A 16415-nucleotide genomic window follows, 5' to 3' on the forward strand; every position below is an offset into this window, starting at 1 on the left:
TTTCATTTCATTTTAGTTTTTTAATTTAATTTTTTAAATTAATCATTCATTAGTTTACATCTCAAATAATATCCCACTTCTCAGTTATCCTTCCACAAACCCCACATCCAACCTCTCTTCCCACACTTTGTCTCTATGAGGGTGTTTCCCCCTCCTGCCCCACCATTCCAGCATCCCCCTATACTGGGGCATCAAACCTCCACAGGACCAAGGGCTTCTCATTCCATTGATGTCAGGCAAGGTCATCCTTTGCTACATATATATCTGGAGCCATGGATCCCTCCTTGTATACTCCTTGGTTGGTGGCCTCATCCCTGGGAGCACTGGGTGGTCCAGCCAGCCAATGTTGTCCTTCCTATGGGGTTGCAGTTCCCCTCTGATCCTCCAGTCCTTCTGCCAACTCCCCCACTAGGGTCCCTAAGTTCAATCTGATGGATGGCTCCAAGTATCCACATCTGAATTGGTCAGTAGCTGGCCAGACTTCCTAAGGAACAGCCACACAAGGCTCCTGTCAGAAAGTGCTGACCAGAAGTAATTTAACAAAATAAAATGTTTTACCCTATCTTATAGTTTAAGAGGACACAGTCATCACAGTGGGGAAGGCATGGCAGCAGGATTTGGAGGCCATCTATTACCTAGTGTACACAGGAAGAAAAAAAATATAATAGGGTGTAGAGGCTATAAGAATTTAAAGGCCTGTCACCAATAATCTACATCTTATAATCACACTCATCTACTAAAGAGTCCAAGACCTTCCCAAATAGTACCAAATTTGTGTTTCTATTAATGGATCAAATGGATGAGCCAGGTAGGACATTTCATATTAAACCACAATATCCAAAATTTCTCCAGCTCCTCTAGTCCCAGAACATTTCATAAAGTGAAATACATTCAATTCAATGTCAAAATTCCTCAGGGTTTTGTTTTTTTTTTTTTTTTGCGTGTGGGTATTTACTTTATTTGAATTTCAAATGTTATCCCCTTTCCTGGTCTCCTACCCCCCACAAACCCCTTATTCCATCCCCTCCCCTGCTTCTATGAGGGTGCTCCCCCACTCACCTTCCCATTCCCATCTCCCCACCCTGTCATTCCCCTAAACTGGGGCTTTGAGCATTCACAGTACCAAGGGCCTCTCCTCCCATTGATGCCCTACAAGACCATCCTCTGCTACATATGCAGCTAGAGCCATGGGTTGCTCCTTGTGAAATCTTTGGTTGGTGGTTTAGACCCTGGGAGCTCTGGGGGGGGGGGGTCTGGTTGGTTGATCTTATTGTTCTTCCTATGACGTTGCAAACCCCTTCAGATCCTTCAGTACTTTCTCTAACTCCTCTATTTGGGACCCAGTGCTCAGTCTAATGGTTGGCTGTGAGCATCTGCCTCTGTATTTGACAGGTTCTGGCAGAGTCTCTTAGGAGACAGCTGTATTAGGATTCTGTCAGCAAGCACTTTTTCACATACACAACAGTCTCTAGGTTTGGTGTCTGTATATGTGATGGATCCCCAGTCTCTGTTCCACACTTGTCTCTGTATTTCCTCTCTTGAGAGTTTTGTTCTCCCTTCTAAGAAGGACTGAAGCATCCACATGTTAATCTTCCTTCTTCTTGAGCTCCATGTGGTCTGTGAATTGTATTGTGGATATTCCGAGCTTTTGGGCTAATATCCACTTATCAGTGAGTGCATGTAATGTGAGTTCTTTTGTGACTATGTTACCTCACTCAGGATGATATTTTCTAGTTCCATTCATTTGCCTAAGATTTTCATGATGTCACTGTTTTTAATAGCTGAGTACATTGTGTAAATGTACCATATTTTCTGTATCCATTCCTCCGTTTAAGGACATATTCACAGTTGAAGGACATATTCACAGTTGAATGACATCTTCTCAGTTTTTAACAGTTCAAACATAACTTGAAAGTACTGTGTTTAGTTCCTAGTGAGACCCAAAGCAATTTCTTTACTGGGAAATCCCATAACAACAACAAACATATACAATTCCAACACTATAATGGTACAGAGTAAACATCCACATTCCAAACAAGGGGAATCAACTTGTAGTAACGAAAGAACATACTAAAACCGGGGAAAACAGAAAAACCTGCAGTATCATGTTGGGCATCTGGAGCTCTTGATATAATCATCAAGGTCTCAGAAGCTTGGGTAGCCCAATTGCTCCAGCTTTGTGGTAGTCAACAAAAAGGACATCTCTCTTATGCTGGCTTCATTCTATTCCAATTGCGTTACTTGATAACATTCTAAGATCCTGATCACTCCAACACTCAGCTGTCTCTCTTTGCAACTCTGGCTTCAATTTCAAAGCTTCGTGTGATGGTGTTTGAGGATACTCTTGTAGAGCAAGTCTTCATAGCTCATCAAACTTACATCTTTCATGGCTTAAAAACTAGTGCATGTAGATGATGCCATTTAGTGCAGTTGCCAGATTGGCTTGGATTCTGGCCACTTCAGATGATCGTATCTGTGGCATTTGTGTTCAGGGTTCCTGGGAAATTGCTTTCTAGGAACAGGGTTTAGTATAGCACTTTGAGTATAGGATCCCTCATTTAAAAATGGTTAACATTACATTTCAAAAGTTTTTATAAATAGCAATTTACCTTCAGTCCCATTTTCTAATGCTCGAGGGGAGAACAGTGAGTTTCTCTTTAGTATCTAGAGGTTTTGTTGCCCATCTTTTACTTCCAATTTTTAAAAATTAAAAAATATTACATAATTTCCCTTTATGATTTCCTCTTTCCAACCTCTCCCTCATCTCTCCTCAGTCAGTCTCAAATTAATGGTCTTTTGTAAAATTATTATTGTTACACATACATACATACATACATACATGCATACATATGTATTTATAAAAACATAAATACAATCTACTAAGTCCATTTAGTGGTATGATTTTTGGACTGACCATCTGCCATTGGATAGCCAATTAGAAGGTTCATTGCTGGGGAAGACAAAGTTTCTCTCTCTCTCTCTCTCTCTCTCTCTTTGTTTTTTTTTTTTTTTTTTTTTTTTTTTTTGTTTTAGGTTTTTTGAGACAGGGTTTCTCTGTGTAGCCCTGGCTGTCCTGGAACTCACTCAGTAGATCAGGCTGGCCTCGAACACAGAAATTCGCCTGCCTCTGCCTCCCAAGTGCTGGGATTAAAGGCTTGCGCCACCACGCCTGGCCAAAGTTTCTCTCTTAACAGTTGTTAGCTACTTGTAGTTCTCAGTCAAATTCAAGGGCCCTATGAGATTTCTCCCTTCCATGTTAACATGTTTACTGGTGTTGCCTTTTTTTTTTCCACATCTTGTTTGGAAAGTAATATTGTGAAAGTAATCATTGGTATAGTATCCCTGTCATTTCCAGGAGACACAGTCTTGTCTTGATGCTAATTTCCTGGACCACTGGTTCTTACAATCCTTCTGCTCCCTCTTTCATGATATTCCCTGAAAAAAATGATTTCCAAGCACATACATTGGCTACAATTTTAAACTTGCTTAAGCTCTTTTCAAAAACTGATCATGTGTGTATCCCAGTTGTTGTTTCAATAGATTAATGCTTATCACGATGCACAAAACTCAACTTTAAATTTATAAAGACCTTAACATAAAACCACATACACCAAACTTGATAGAAGAGAAAGTGGAGCGGGGGGGGGGGGAGGGGGCGGGGGGTCAGGGGGGCAGATAACCGGAAACTTGTAGGCTCAGGAAAAAATTTCCTGAACAGAACTCAATAACACAAACACTACAATTGATTATTAATAAACTCGAATTTGTGAAGCTGAAAAAAAGGCTTCTGAAAGGCAAAGAACTCTATCATTTGAGCAAAGGAGCAGCATACAGAATATGAAAGTTTTTTTTTTTATCATCTCCACATCTGACAGAGAAATAATATTCAAAATATATAAAGAACTAAAGAAACTAGATAGTAAAAACTAAATAATCCAATTAAAAATGGTGTACAGATCTAAAAAGAACACTTTCAATACAAGAAATGCAATAGTGTGAGAAATACTTAAAGAAAATTTGAACATCCTTAGCCATCAGAGAAATGCAAATCAAAGCTACCTTGTGGTTCCATCTTACAAACATTAGAATGGCTAAGATCAATAACAAAAGGGACAGTTCATGCTGCTGTGGAGGTCAGATAAGGGGAACACTCATTCATTGATAGTGAAATGTAAATTTGTACAGCTACTGTGGAAGTCAGTGTAGTTTTCTTTCAGGAAGGTGGAAACTAATCTACCTCAAGATCCAGTTATACCAATTTTTTTTTTGCCATATAACCAAAGGATGCTTCATACTATTGTAAGGACTCTTACTCAAACATGTTCATTTTTACTTTTTATATAGTAGCCAGAAAGTAGAAACAATATTTATGACCCTCAACAGAAAAATGGATAAAGAAATGAAATATGGGAGCCTTCTTGGCTCCGGGACTCCGCGGAGGGCAGGCTGCACGAGTGACCGTGTGGAATACAGAGTGCCAGCCGTTTCTGGGACGGGCGAGAGTCGCAGAGCTTCTGGGCGGCGCCATCTTCAGCTCCAGACAGCCGGCCACCTTCCTGGTGAGAGCACGGGGGTCTGCCCGGCCTGAGAGGTTTGTGGCACAGGCGCCGGCGGGAGCCTTCTTGGCTCCGGGACTCCGCGGAGGGCAGGCTGCACAGGTGACCGTGTGGAATACAGAGTGCCAGCCGTTTCTGGGACGGGCGAGAGTCGCAGAGCTTCTGGGTGGCGCCATCTTCAGCTCCAGACAACCAGCCACCTTCCCGGCAAGAGCCACAGAGCTTCTGAGGCAGCGCGATCCTCAGCTCCAGACGGCCGGCCTCCTTCCGGACAAGAGCCACAGAGCTTCTCAGGCGGCGACATCTTCGACTCCAGACAACTGGCCACCTTCCTGGCCAAAGCAACACAGCTTATGGGAAAGATCCTGTTTTGGGCCTTCACCTTCAGCCAGGAGGAGGTCCAAACACCAGATAACTGTACACCTTCCCTGAAAGAGGAGAGCTTGCCTACAGAGACTGCTCTGACCACTGAAACTCAGAGAAGAGAGCTTGTCTCCCACGCCTGCTGATAGAGGGTAACAAAATCAACAGAGGAACAATCTCTTAACAAAGACAACTATAACAACTAACTCCAGAGATTGCCAGATGGCGAAAGGTAAACGTAAGAATCCTACTAACAGAAGCCAGGACCACTCACCATCATCAGAACCCAGAACGCCCACTTCGCCCAATCCAGGACACCCTAACACACCTGAAAAGGTAGACCTGGATTTAAAAGCATATCTCATGATGATGGTAGAGGACATAAAGAAGGAATTCAATAACTCACTTAAAGAAATACAGGAGAACACTGCTAAAGAGTTAAAAGTCCTTAAAGAAAAACAGGAAAACACTGCTAAAGAGTTACAAGTCCTTAAAGAAAAACAGGAAAACACAACCAAACAGGTAGAAGTCCTTATAGAAAAACAGGAAAACACATCCAAACAGGTGATGGAAATGAACAAAACCATACTAGACCTAAAAAGGGAAGTAGACACAATAAAGAAAACCCAAAGTGAGGCGACGCTGGAGATAGAAACACTAGGAAAGAAATCTGGAACCATAGATGCCAGCATCAGCAACAGAATACAAGAGATGGAAGAGAGAATCTCAGGTGCAGAAGACTCCATAGAGAACATCGGCACAACAATCAAAGAAAATGGAAAATGCAAAAAGATCCTAACTCAAAACATCCAGGAAATCCAGGACACAATGAGAAGACCAAACCTACGGATAATAGGAGTGGATGAGAATGAAGATTTTCAACTCAAAGGACCAGCAAACATCTTCAACAAAATTATTGAAGAAAACTTCCCAAATCTAAAGAAAGAGATGCCCATGAACATACAAGAAGCCTACAGAACTCCAAATACACTGGACCAGAAAAGAAATTCCTCCCGACACATAATAATCAGAACACCAAATGCACTAAATAAAGATAGAATACTAAAAGCAGTAAGGGAAAAAGGTCAAGTAACATATAAAGGCAAGCCTATCAGAATTACACCAGATTTTTCACCAGAGACTATGAAAGCCAGAAGAGCCTGGACAGATGTTATACAGACACTAAGAGAACACAAATGCCAGCCCAGGCTACTATACCCAGCCAAACTCTCAATTACCATAGATGGAGAAACCAAAGTATTCCACGACAAAACTAAATTCACCCATTATCTCTCCACGAATCCAGCCCTTCAAAGGATAATAACAGAAAAAAACCAATACAAGGACGGGAACCACGCCCTAGAAAAAACAAGAAGATAATCCCTCAACAAACCTAAAAGAAGACAGCCACAAGAACAGAATGCCAACTTTAACAACAAAAATAACAGGAAGCAACAATTACCTTTCCTTAATATCTCTTAATATCAATGGACTCAATTCCCCAATAAAAAGACATAGACTAACAGACTGGCTACACAAACAGGACCCAACATTCTGCTGCTTACAGGAAACCCATCTCAGGGAAAAAGACAGACACTACCTCAGAGTGAAAGGCTGGAAAACAATTTTCCAAGCAAATGGTCTGAAGAAACAGGCTGGAGTAGCCATTCTAATATCGGATAAAATCGACTTCCAACCCAAAGTTATCAAAAAAGACAAGGAGGGACACTTCATACTCATCAAAGGTAAAATCCTCCAAGAGGAACTCTCAATTCTGAATATCTACGCTCCAAATGCAAGGGCAGCCACATTCATTAAAGACACTTTAGTAAAGCTCAAAGCACACATTGCACCTCACACAATAATAGTGGGAGACCTCAACACACCACTTTCATCAATGGACAGATCGTGGAAACAGAAACTAAACAGGGACACAGTGAAACTAACAGAAGTTATGAAACAAATGGACCTGACAGATATCTACAGAATATTTAATCCTAAAACAAAAGGATATACCTTCTTCTCAGCACCTCACGGGACCTTCTCCAAAATTGACCATATAATTGGTCACAAAATAGGCCTCAACAGATACAAAAATATTGAAATTGTCCCATGTATCCTATCAGACCACCATGGCCTAAGACTGATCTTCAATAACAACATTAAGAATGGAAAGCCAACATTCACGTGGAAACTGAACAACACTCTTCTCAATGATACCTTGGTCAAGGAAGGAATAAAGAAAGAAATTAAAGACTTTTTAGAGTTTAATGAAAATGAAGCCACAACGTACCCAAACCTTTGGGACACAATGAAAGCATTTCTAAGAGGGAAACTCATAGCTCTGAGTACCTCCAAGAAGAAACGGGAGAGAGCACATACTAGCAGCTTGACAACACATCTAAAAGCTCTAGAAAAAAAGGAAGCAAATTCACCCAAGAGGAGTAGACGGCAGGAAATAATCAAACTCAGGGGTGAAATTAACCAAGTGGAAACAAGAAGAACTATTCAAAGAATTAACCAAACGAGGAGTTGGTTCTTTGAGAAAATCAACAAGATAGATAAGCCCTTAGCTAGACTCACTAGAGGGCAAAGGGACAAAATCCTAATCAACAAAATCAGAAATGAAAAGGGAGACATAACAACAGATCCTGAAGAAATCCAAAACACCATCAGATCCTTCTACAAAAGCTTATACTCAACAAAACTGGAAAACCTGGACGAAATGGACAAATTTCTGGACAGATACCAGGTACCAAAGTTGAATCAGGATCAAGTTGACCTTCTAAACAGTCCCATATCCCCTAAAGAAATAGAAGCAGTTATTAATAGTCTCCCAGCCAAAAAAAGCCCAGGACCAGATGGGTTTAGTGCAGAGTTCTATCAGACCTTCAAAGAAGATCTAATTCCAGTTCTGCACAAACTATTTCACAAGATAGAAGTAGAAGGTACTCTACCCAACTCATTTTATGAAGCCACTATTACTCTGATACCTAAACCACAGAAAGATCCAACAAAGATAGAGAACTTCAGACCAATTTCTCTTATGAATATCGATGCAAAAATCCTTAATAAAATTCTCGCTAACCGAATCCAAGAACACATTAAAGAAATCATCCATCCTGACCAAGTAGGTTTTATTCCAGGGATGCAGGGATGGTTTAATATACGAAAATCCATCAATGTAATCCATTATATAAACAAACTCAAAGACAAAAACCACATGATCATCTCGTTAGATGCAGAAAAAGCATTTGACAAGATCCAACACCCATTCATGATAAAAGTTTTGGAAAGATCAGGAATTCAAGGCCCATACCTAAACATAATAAAAGCAATCTACAGCAAACCAGTAGCCAACATCAAAGTAAATGGAGAGAAGCTGGAAGCAATCCCACTAAAATCAGGGACTAGACAAGGTTGCCCACTTTCTCCCTACCTTTTCAACATAGTACTTGAAGTATTAGCCAGAGCAATTCGACAACAAAAGGAGATCAAGGGGATACAAATTGGAAAAGAGGAAGTCAAAATATCACTTTTTGCAGATGATATGATAGTATATATAAGTGACCCTAAAAATTCCACCAGAGAACTCCTAAACCTGATAAACAGCTTTGGTGAAGTAGCTGGATATAAAATTAACTGAAACAAGTCAATGGCCTTTCTCTACACAAAGAATAAACAGGCTGAGAAAGAAATTAGGGAAACAACACCCTTCTCAATAGTCACAAATAATATAAAATATCTCGGCGTGACTCTAACTAAGGAAGTAAAAGATCTGTATGATAAAAACTTCAAGTCTCTGAAGAAAGAAATTAAAGAAGATCTCAGAAGATGGAAAGATCTCCCATGCTCATGGATTGGCAGGATCAACATTGTAAAAATGGCTATCTTGCCAAAAGCAATCTACAGATTCAATGCAATCCCCATCAAAATTCCAACTCAATTCTTCAACGAATTAGAAGGAGCAATTTGCAAATTCATCTGGAATAACAAAACACCTAGGATAGCAAAAACTCTTCTCAAGGATAAAAAAACCTCTGGTGGAATCACCATGCCTGACCTAAAGCTTTACTACAGGGCAATTGTGATAAAAACTGCATGGTACTGGTATAGAGACAGACAAGTAGACCAATGGAATAGAATTGAAGACCCAGAAATGAACCCACACACCTATGGTCACTTGATCTTCGACAAGGGAGCTAAAACCATCCAGTGGAGGAAAGACAGCATTTTCAACAATTGGTGCTGGCACAACTGGTTGTTATCATGTAGAAGAATGCGAATCGATCCATACTTACCTCCTTGTACTAAGGTCAAATCTAAGTGGATCAAGGAACTTCACATAAAACCAGAGACACTGAAACTTATAGAGGAGAAAGTGGGGAAAAGCCTTGAAGATATGGGTACAGGGGAAAAATTCCTGAACAGAACAGCAATGGCTTGCTCTGTAAGATCGAGAATTGACAAATGGGACCTAATGAAACTCCAAAGTTTCTGCAAGGCAAAAGACACCGTCAATAAGACAAAAAGACCACCAACAGATTGGGAAAGGATCTTTACCTATCCTAAATCAGATAGGGGACTAATATCCAACATATATAAAGAACTCAAGAAGGTGGACTTCAGAAAATCAAATAACCCCATTAAAAAATGGGGCTCAGAACTGAACAAAGAATTCTCACCTGAGGAATATCGAATGGCAGAGAAGCACCTGAAAAAATGCTCAACATCCTTAATCATCAGGGAAATGCAAATCAAAACAACCCTGAGATTCCACCTCACACCAGTCAGAATGGCTAAGATCAAAAATTCAGGTGACAGCAGATGCTGGCGTGGATGTGGAGAAAGAGGAACACTCCTCCATTGTTGGTGGGATTGCAGGCTTGTACAACCACTATGGAAATCAGTCTGGCGGTTCCTCAGAAAACTGGATATAGTACTACCGGAGGATCCAGCAATACCTCTCCTGGGCATATATCCAGAAGATGCCCCAACTGGTAAGAAGGACACATGCTCCACTATGTTCATAGCAGCCTTATTTATAATAGCCAGAAGCTGGAAGGAACCCAGATGCCCCTCAACAGAGGAATGGATACAGAAAATGTGGTACATCTACACAATGGAGTACTACTCAGCTATTAAAAAGAATGAATTTATGAAATTCCTAGCCAAATGGATGGACCTGGAGGGCATCATCCTGAGTGAGGTAACACATTCACAAAGGAACTCACACAATATGTACTCACTGATAAGTGGATATTAGCCCAAAACCTAAGATACCCAAGATATAAGATACAATTTCCTAAACACATGAAACTCAAGAAAAATGAAGACTGAAGTGTGAACACTATGCCCCTCCTTAGAAGTGGGAACAAAACACCCTTGGAAGGAGTTACAGAGACAAAGTTTGGAGCTGAGATAAAAGGATGGACCATGTAGACACTAGCATATCCGGGGATCCATCCCATAATCAGCTTCCAAATGCTGACACCATTGCATACACTAGCAAGATTATGCTGAAAGGACCCTGATATAGCTGTCTCTTGTCAGAGTATGCCTGGGCCTAGCAAACATAGAAGTGGATGCTCACAGTCGGCTATTGGATGGATCACATGGCCCCCAATGAAGGAGCTAGAGAAAGTACCAAAGAAGCTAAAGGGATCTGCAACCCTATAGGTGGAACAACATTATGAACTAACCAGTACCCCGGAGCTCTTGACTCTAGCTGCATATGCATCAAAAGATGGCCTAGTCGGCCATCACTGGAAAGAGAGGCCCATTGGACACGCAAACTTTATATGCCCCAGTACAGGGGAACGCCAGGGCCATAAAAGGGGAGTGGGTGGGTAGGGGAGAGGGGGTGGGTGGCTATGGGGGACTTTTGGTATAGCATTGCAAATGTAAATGAGCGAAATACCTAATAAAAAATGGAAAAAAAAAGTTAGACATGTTCTTTAACTGTTTAATGATAAATTTAACATAACAATATAATTTTTGGTTTCTGTTAATAAAGGGAACAGCATAAACACAGTCTCTCATTACCACACATTATGTAGTCTAGCTTCCCATTTGGGGAAAATCACAGGGCTTCTTACATCAAGAGTGAAATGGGTAAGTCTAACCCTGGGAAAACCAGCTTTTTGACCATGATATCTTTTCTGTCAAGTAAGTTTCTTACTGAAAATGTTTTACACTAAAATAAAATATTTTTATCTTAAAGTTATTCAAAAAAAAAAAAGAAATGAAATATTACATCATGAAATTCACAGGCAAATGGATGGAATTAGAAAAAAATAACCTGGATGCTGTAATCAAGACCAAGAAATATAAATATAGTATACATTCACTTATATGTGGATATTATCTGTTAAGTAAATAATAATCAATCTACAAACTACAGACCCAGCGAGGTTAAGAATAGCATAAGGGACTAGAGGGGTGCATGAATCTCTCTGGGAGGGGGAAATAGAATAGATTTAATAGTCACAGTAAGGGTGGGAGAATGGGAACAAGAGGATCAGGTAAGAAGGGAAAGAAAGATAAAGTTGATGGAGGGAATGTGAAGAGAGACAGCTAGAATTAAGGAACATTTGAGGGGCGTTATGAAAACTCAGTAGAGTGAAAACATCATAAAATATATGAAGGTCATCCTAACGAAGTCCTCAATAATAGAGTAGATGGAATTCCAACTGGCTTTCTCTTCTCACCAAGCAATGCTTCCAGAACAGGGGATTGGGTTATATCTAATTGAGTTGTTGGCCAAAGGGGTCTCATGGAAATCTCCAAACAATCCATATTGTTGCCAAGACAATAGGTTGCACTCCACAAACTAACATCAAGGTCCTATTGATAAAAACAACTCCTATACAAATCATTAAACATGCAGAGACCAAGCTGGTGTCTACATAGAACCTTCATCTTTACATTCTTGTGTCTTTGATATGGGAAGGCACTCACCAGGCTGCCAAGAGACATATATATTGTCTAGCCACAAAACTTTTCATCTTCAATTCTGTCTTGCCTACAAACTATGTTAGGGCAATGATGGTACAATGCTCATGGGAGTAACCAAAAAATTTCTGACTTGACTCAAGGCCAACCTCATGAAATGGAACCTGTACACAACACTGCTTGTGTGACTAAAAGCCAGAGACTAGATACCACATAGACTCATCTACTTGTCTTTTAAAAGGTACTGATAAAATGACTCTTAATGATACTCTGCTATACTCATAGATAAACACAGATCAGTACCTTATTCAGCCATCATTAGAGAAACTTTCTCCTGCAGCAAATGGGAACACAGAGACCTTTATCCAGTCACTATTCAGTGAGATAGACATTTTAGAACATGCAGCTATAAATGAGATTTCTCTATAAAATCTCTCAACTCAGAGCTCAGAGATCCCCATGGAAGAGAAGTTGTTACGTGTTTAAGAGCTAGGGGATGGAGGATACCAGGAAAACAAATCTCTCTCTCCCCTCCTCTCTCTCTTAAAAAGTATTATTTAGTTATTATGTACACAGTGCTTTACATATATATATCTGAATGTCAGAGCCACTATGTGGTTGCTGGGAATTGAACTCAGGATCTCAGGAAGAACAGTCAGTGCTCTCAACCGCAGAGCCATCTCTTCACCCCACAAATCTCTCTTAAAGCACTGAGAAAAGCTCATATGAACCTACAGAGACTGATTAAAAACAGGGTCTGGGGGCACAAGACCCTTCCGCCCCACTAGAGCACCAGGGTACCTTGCCAGCGGAGTCGCCCAACACCCACAAGGGCCCACACAGGATTCCCCACGGGATCCTAAGACCTCTAGTGAGTGGAACACAACTTCTGCCAGGAGGCAGGTTCGAACACCAGATATCTGGGTACCTTCCCTGCAAGAAGAGAGCTTGCCTGCAGAGAATGCTCTGCCCACTGAAACTAAGGAGAGAGCTAGTCTCCCAGGTCTGCTTATAGAGGCTAACAGAGTCACCTGAAGAACAAGCTCTTACCAGAGACAACTATAACAGCTAGCTTCAGAGATTACCAGATGGCGAAAGGCAAAAGTAAGAATCCTACTAACAGAAATCAAGACCACTCACCATCATCAGAAAGCAGCACTCCCACCCCACCTAGTCCTGGGCACCCCAACACAACCGAAAACCTAGACCCAGATTTAAAAACATTTCTCATGATGATGATAGAGGACAACAAGAAGGACTTTCATAAGTCACTTAAAGAATTACAGGAGAGCACTGCTAAAGAGTTACAGGCCCTTAAAGAAAAGCAGGAAAACACAACCAAACAGGTAGAAGTCCTTAAAGAAAAACAGGAAAACACATCCAAACAGGTGATGGAAATGAACAAAACCATACTAGAACTAAAAAGGGAAGTAGACACAATAAAGAAAACCCAAAGCGAGGCAACACTGGAGATAGAAACCCTAGGAAAGAGATCTGGAACCATAGATGCGAGCATCAGCAACAGAATACAAGAAATGGAAGAGAGAATCTCAATGCAGAAGATTCTATAGAGAACATCAACACAACAGTCAAAGAAAATACAAAATGCAAAAGGATCCTAACTCAAAACATCCAGGAAATCCACGACACAATGAGAAGACCAAACCTATGGATAATAGGAGTTGATGAGAATGAAGATTTTCAACTTAAAGAGCCAGCTAATATCTTCAACAAAATAATAGAAGAAAACTTCCCAAACATAAAGAAAGAGATGCCCATGATCATACAAGAAGCCTACAGAACTCTAAATAGACTTGACCAGAAAAGAAATTCCTCCTGACACATAATAATCACAACAACAAATGCACTAAATAAAGATAGAATATTAAAAGCAGTAAGGGAGAAAGGTTAAGTAACATATAAAGGAAGGCCTATCAGAATTACACCAGACTTTTCACCAGAGACTATGAAAGCCAGAAGAGCCTGGACAGATGTTATACAGACACTAAGAGAACACAAATGCCAGCCCAGGCTACTATACCTGGCCAAACTCTCAATTACCATAGATGGAGAAACCAATGTATTCCACGACAAAACCAAATTCACACAATATCTTTCCACGAATCCAGCCCTTCAAAGGATAATAACAGAAAAGAAGCAATACAAGGACGGAAATCACGCCCTAGAACAAGCAAGAAAGTAATCCCTCAACAAACCAAAAAGAAGACAGCCACAAGAACAGAATGCCAACTCTAACAACAAAAATAAAAAGAAGCAACAATTACTTTTCCTTAATATCTCTTAATATCAATGGACTCAATTCCCCAATAAAAAGACATAGACTAACAGACTGGCTACACAAACAGGACCCAACATTCTGCTGCTTACAGGAAACCCATCTCAGGGAAAAAGACAGACACTACCTCAGAGTGAAAGGCTGGAAAACAATTTTCCAAGCAAATGGTCTGAAGAAACAAGCTGGAGTAGCCATTCTAATATCGGATAAAATCGACTTCCAACCCAAAGTTATCAAAAAAGACAAGGAGGGACACTTCATACTCATCAAAGGTAAAATCCTCCAAGAGGAACTCTCAATTCTGAATATCTACGCTCCAAATGCAAGGGCAGCCACATTCATTAAAGACACTTTAGTAAAGCTCAAAGCACACATTGCACCTCACACAATAATAGTGGGAGACTTCAACACACCACGTTCATCAATGGACAGATTGTGGCAACAGAAACTAAACAGGGAAACAGTGAAACTAACAGAAGTTATGAAACAAATGGACCTGACAGATATCTACAGAACATTTTATCCTAAAACAAAAGGATATACCTTCTTCTCAGCACCTCACAGGACCTTCTCCAAAATTGACCATATAATTGGTCACAAAACAGGCCTCAACAGATACAAAAATATTTAAATTGTCCCATGGATTCTATCAGACCACCATGGCCTAAGGCTGATCTTCAATAACAACATAAATAATGGAAAGCCAACATTCACGTGGAAACTGAACAACACTCTTCTCAATGATACCTTGGTCAAGGAAGGAATAAAGAAAGAAATTAAAGACTTTTTAGAGTTTAATGAAAATGAAGCCACAACATACCCAAACCTATGAGACACAATGAAAGCATTTCTAAGAGGGAAACTCATAGCTCTGAGTGCCTCCAAGAAGAAATGGGAGAGAGCACATACTAGCAGCTTGACAACATATCTAAACGCTCTAGAAAAAAAAGGAAGCAAATTCACCCAAGAGGAGTAGACAGCAGGAAATAATCAAACTCAGGGGTGAAATCAACCAAGTGGAAACAAGAACTATTCAAAGAATTAACCAAATGAGGAGTTGGTTCTTTGAGAAAATCAACAAGATAGATAAACCCTTAGCTAGACTCACTAGAGGGCACAGGGACAAAATCCTAATTAACAAAATCAGAAATGAAAAGGGATCATAACAACAGATCCTGAAGAAATCCAAAACACCATCAGATCCTTCTACAAAAGGCTATACTCAACAAAACTGGAAAACCTGGACGAAGTGGATCTTCTGTGACTTCATAATTTTCTATCACCTCTTATTTGTCCAGCTCAGTTTACAAGAAGATCCTGATATAGCAGTCTCTAGTGAGACTACGCCGGGGCCTAGCAAACACAGAAGTGGATGCTCACAGTCAGCTAATGGATGGATCACAGGGCTCCCAATGGAGGAGCTAGAGAAAGTAGCCAAGGAGCTAAAGGGATCTGCAACCCTATAGGTGGAACAACATTATGAACTAACCAGTACCCCGGAGCTCTTGACTCTAGCTGCATATGCATCAAAAGATGGCCTAGTCGGCCATCACTGGAAAGAGAGGCCCATTGGACTTGCAAACTTTATATGCCCCAGTACAGGGGAACGCCAGGGCCAAAAAGGGGGAGTGGGTGGGTAGGGGATTGGGGGTGGGTGGGCATGGGGACTTTTGGTATAGCACTGGAAATGTAAATGAGCTAAATACTTAATAAAAAATGGAAAAAAAAAAGAACAGGGTCTGCATAAGTCTGCACCACCAGGTCATCCGTGTATATAGTATTGTTTTTAGTTTAGTATGTTTCTAAGACTCTTGAGTCTGCTGCTGAGTGTGTATCTCATTCTTGTAATGTCTCTTGGGCTCTTTTTCTTTTGTTGGTTTGCTTTATCCAACTTTGATGTGATAGTTTTTGTTTTGTTTCATAATATTTTATTGTGTTATGTTTTGCTCTTATCTCTTAGAAGCCTGTTGGTTTTTTCTAATGAGAGACAGAAAGGTGGTGGTGGATCTAGATAGGAGGGAATTACTGGGAGAAGTAGAGGGAGATGAAAATGTAGAGAGAATAGATTGCATGAGAAAGGAATCTTTTTCAATGAGAGTGGAGATGTGTATGAGAAAGGAATCTTTCAGTAAGAGTGAAAATGTCTATCTTAATACTTACCACAGTCTTTCATTTTTTTACATTTCATATGTTTTAATACTATGTTATTAATTTGGAGGATGTAAAAATTTCACCAGTGGATCAGT

At 40.3% G+C, this 16415-nt stretch overlaps 1 non-coding gene across 1 annotated transcript; it reads right to left on the bottom strand.

Annotated features, from left to right (window-relative positions):
- Positions 1-10932: 10932 nt before the first annotated feature.
- On the bottom strand, positions 10933-11095 carry Gm24977. The gene has a single exon (XR_003955529.1). It is a non-coding gene; the product is annotated as a U1 spliceosomal RNA (small nuclear RNA).
- Positions 11096-16415: the final 5320 nt, after the last annotated feature.

This window comes from Mus musculus, chromosome 4, assembly GCF_000001635.26.
Source record: "Mus musculus strain C57BL/6J chromosome 4, GRCm38.p6 C57BL/6J".
Lineage (NCBI taxonomy): Eukaryota > Metazoa > Chordata > Mammalia > Rodentia > Muridae > Mus > Mus musculus.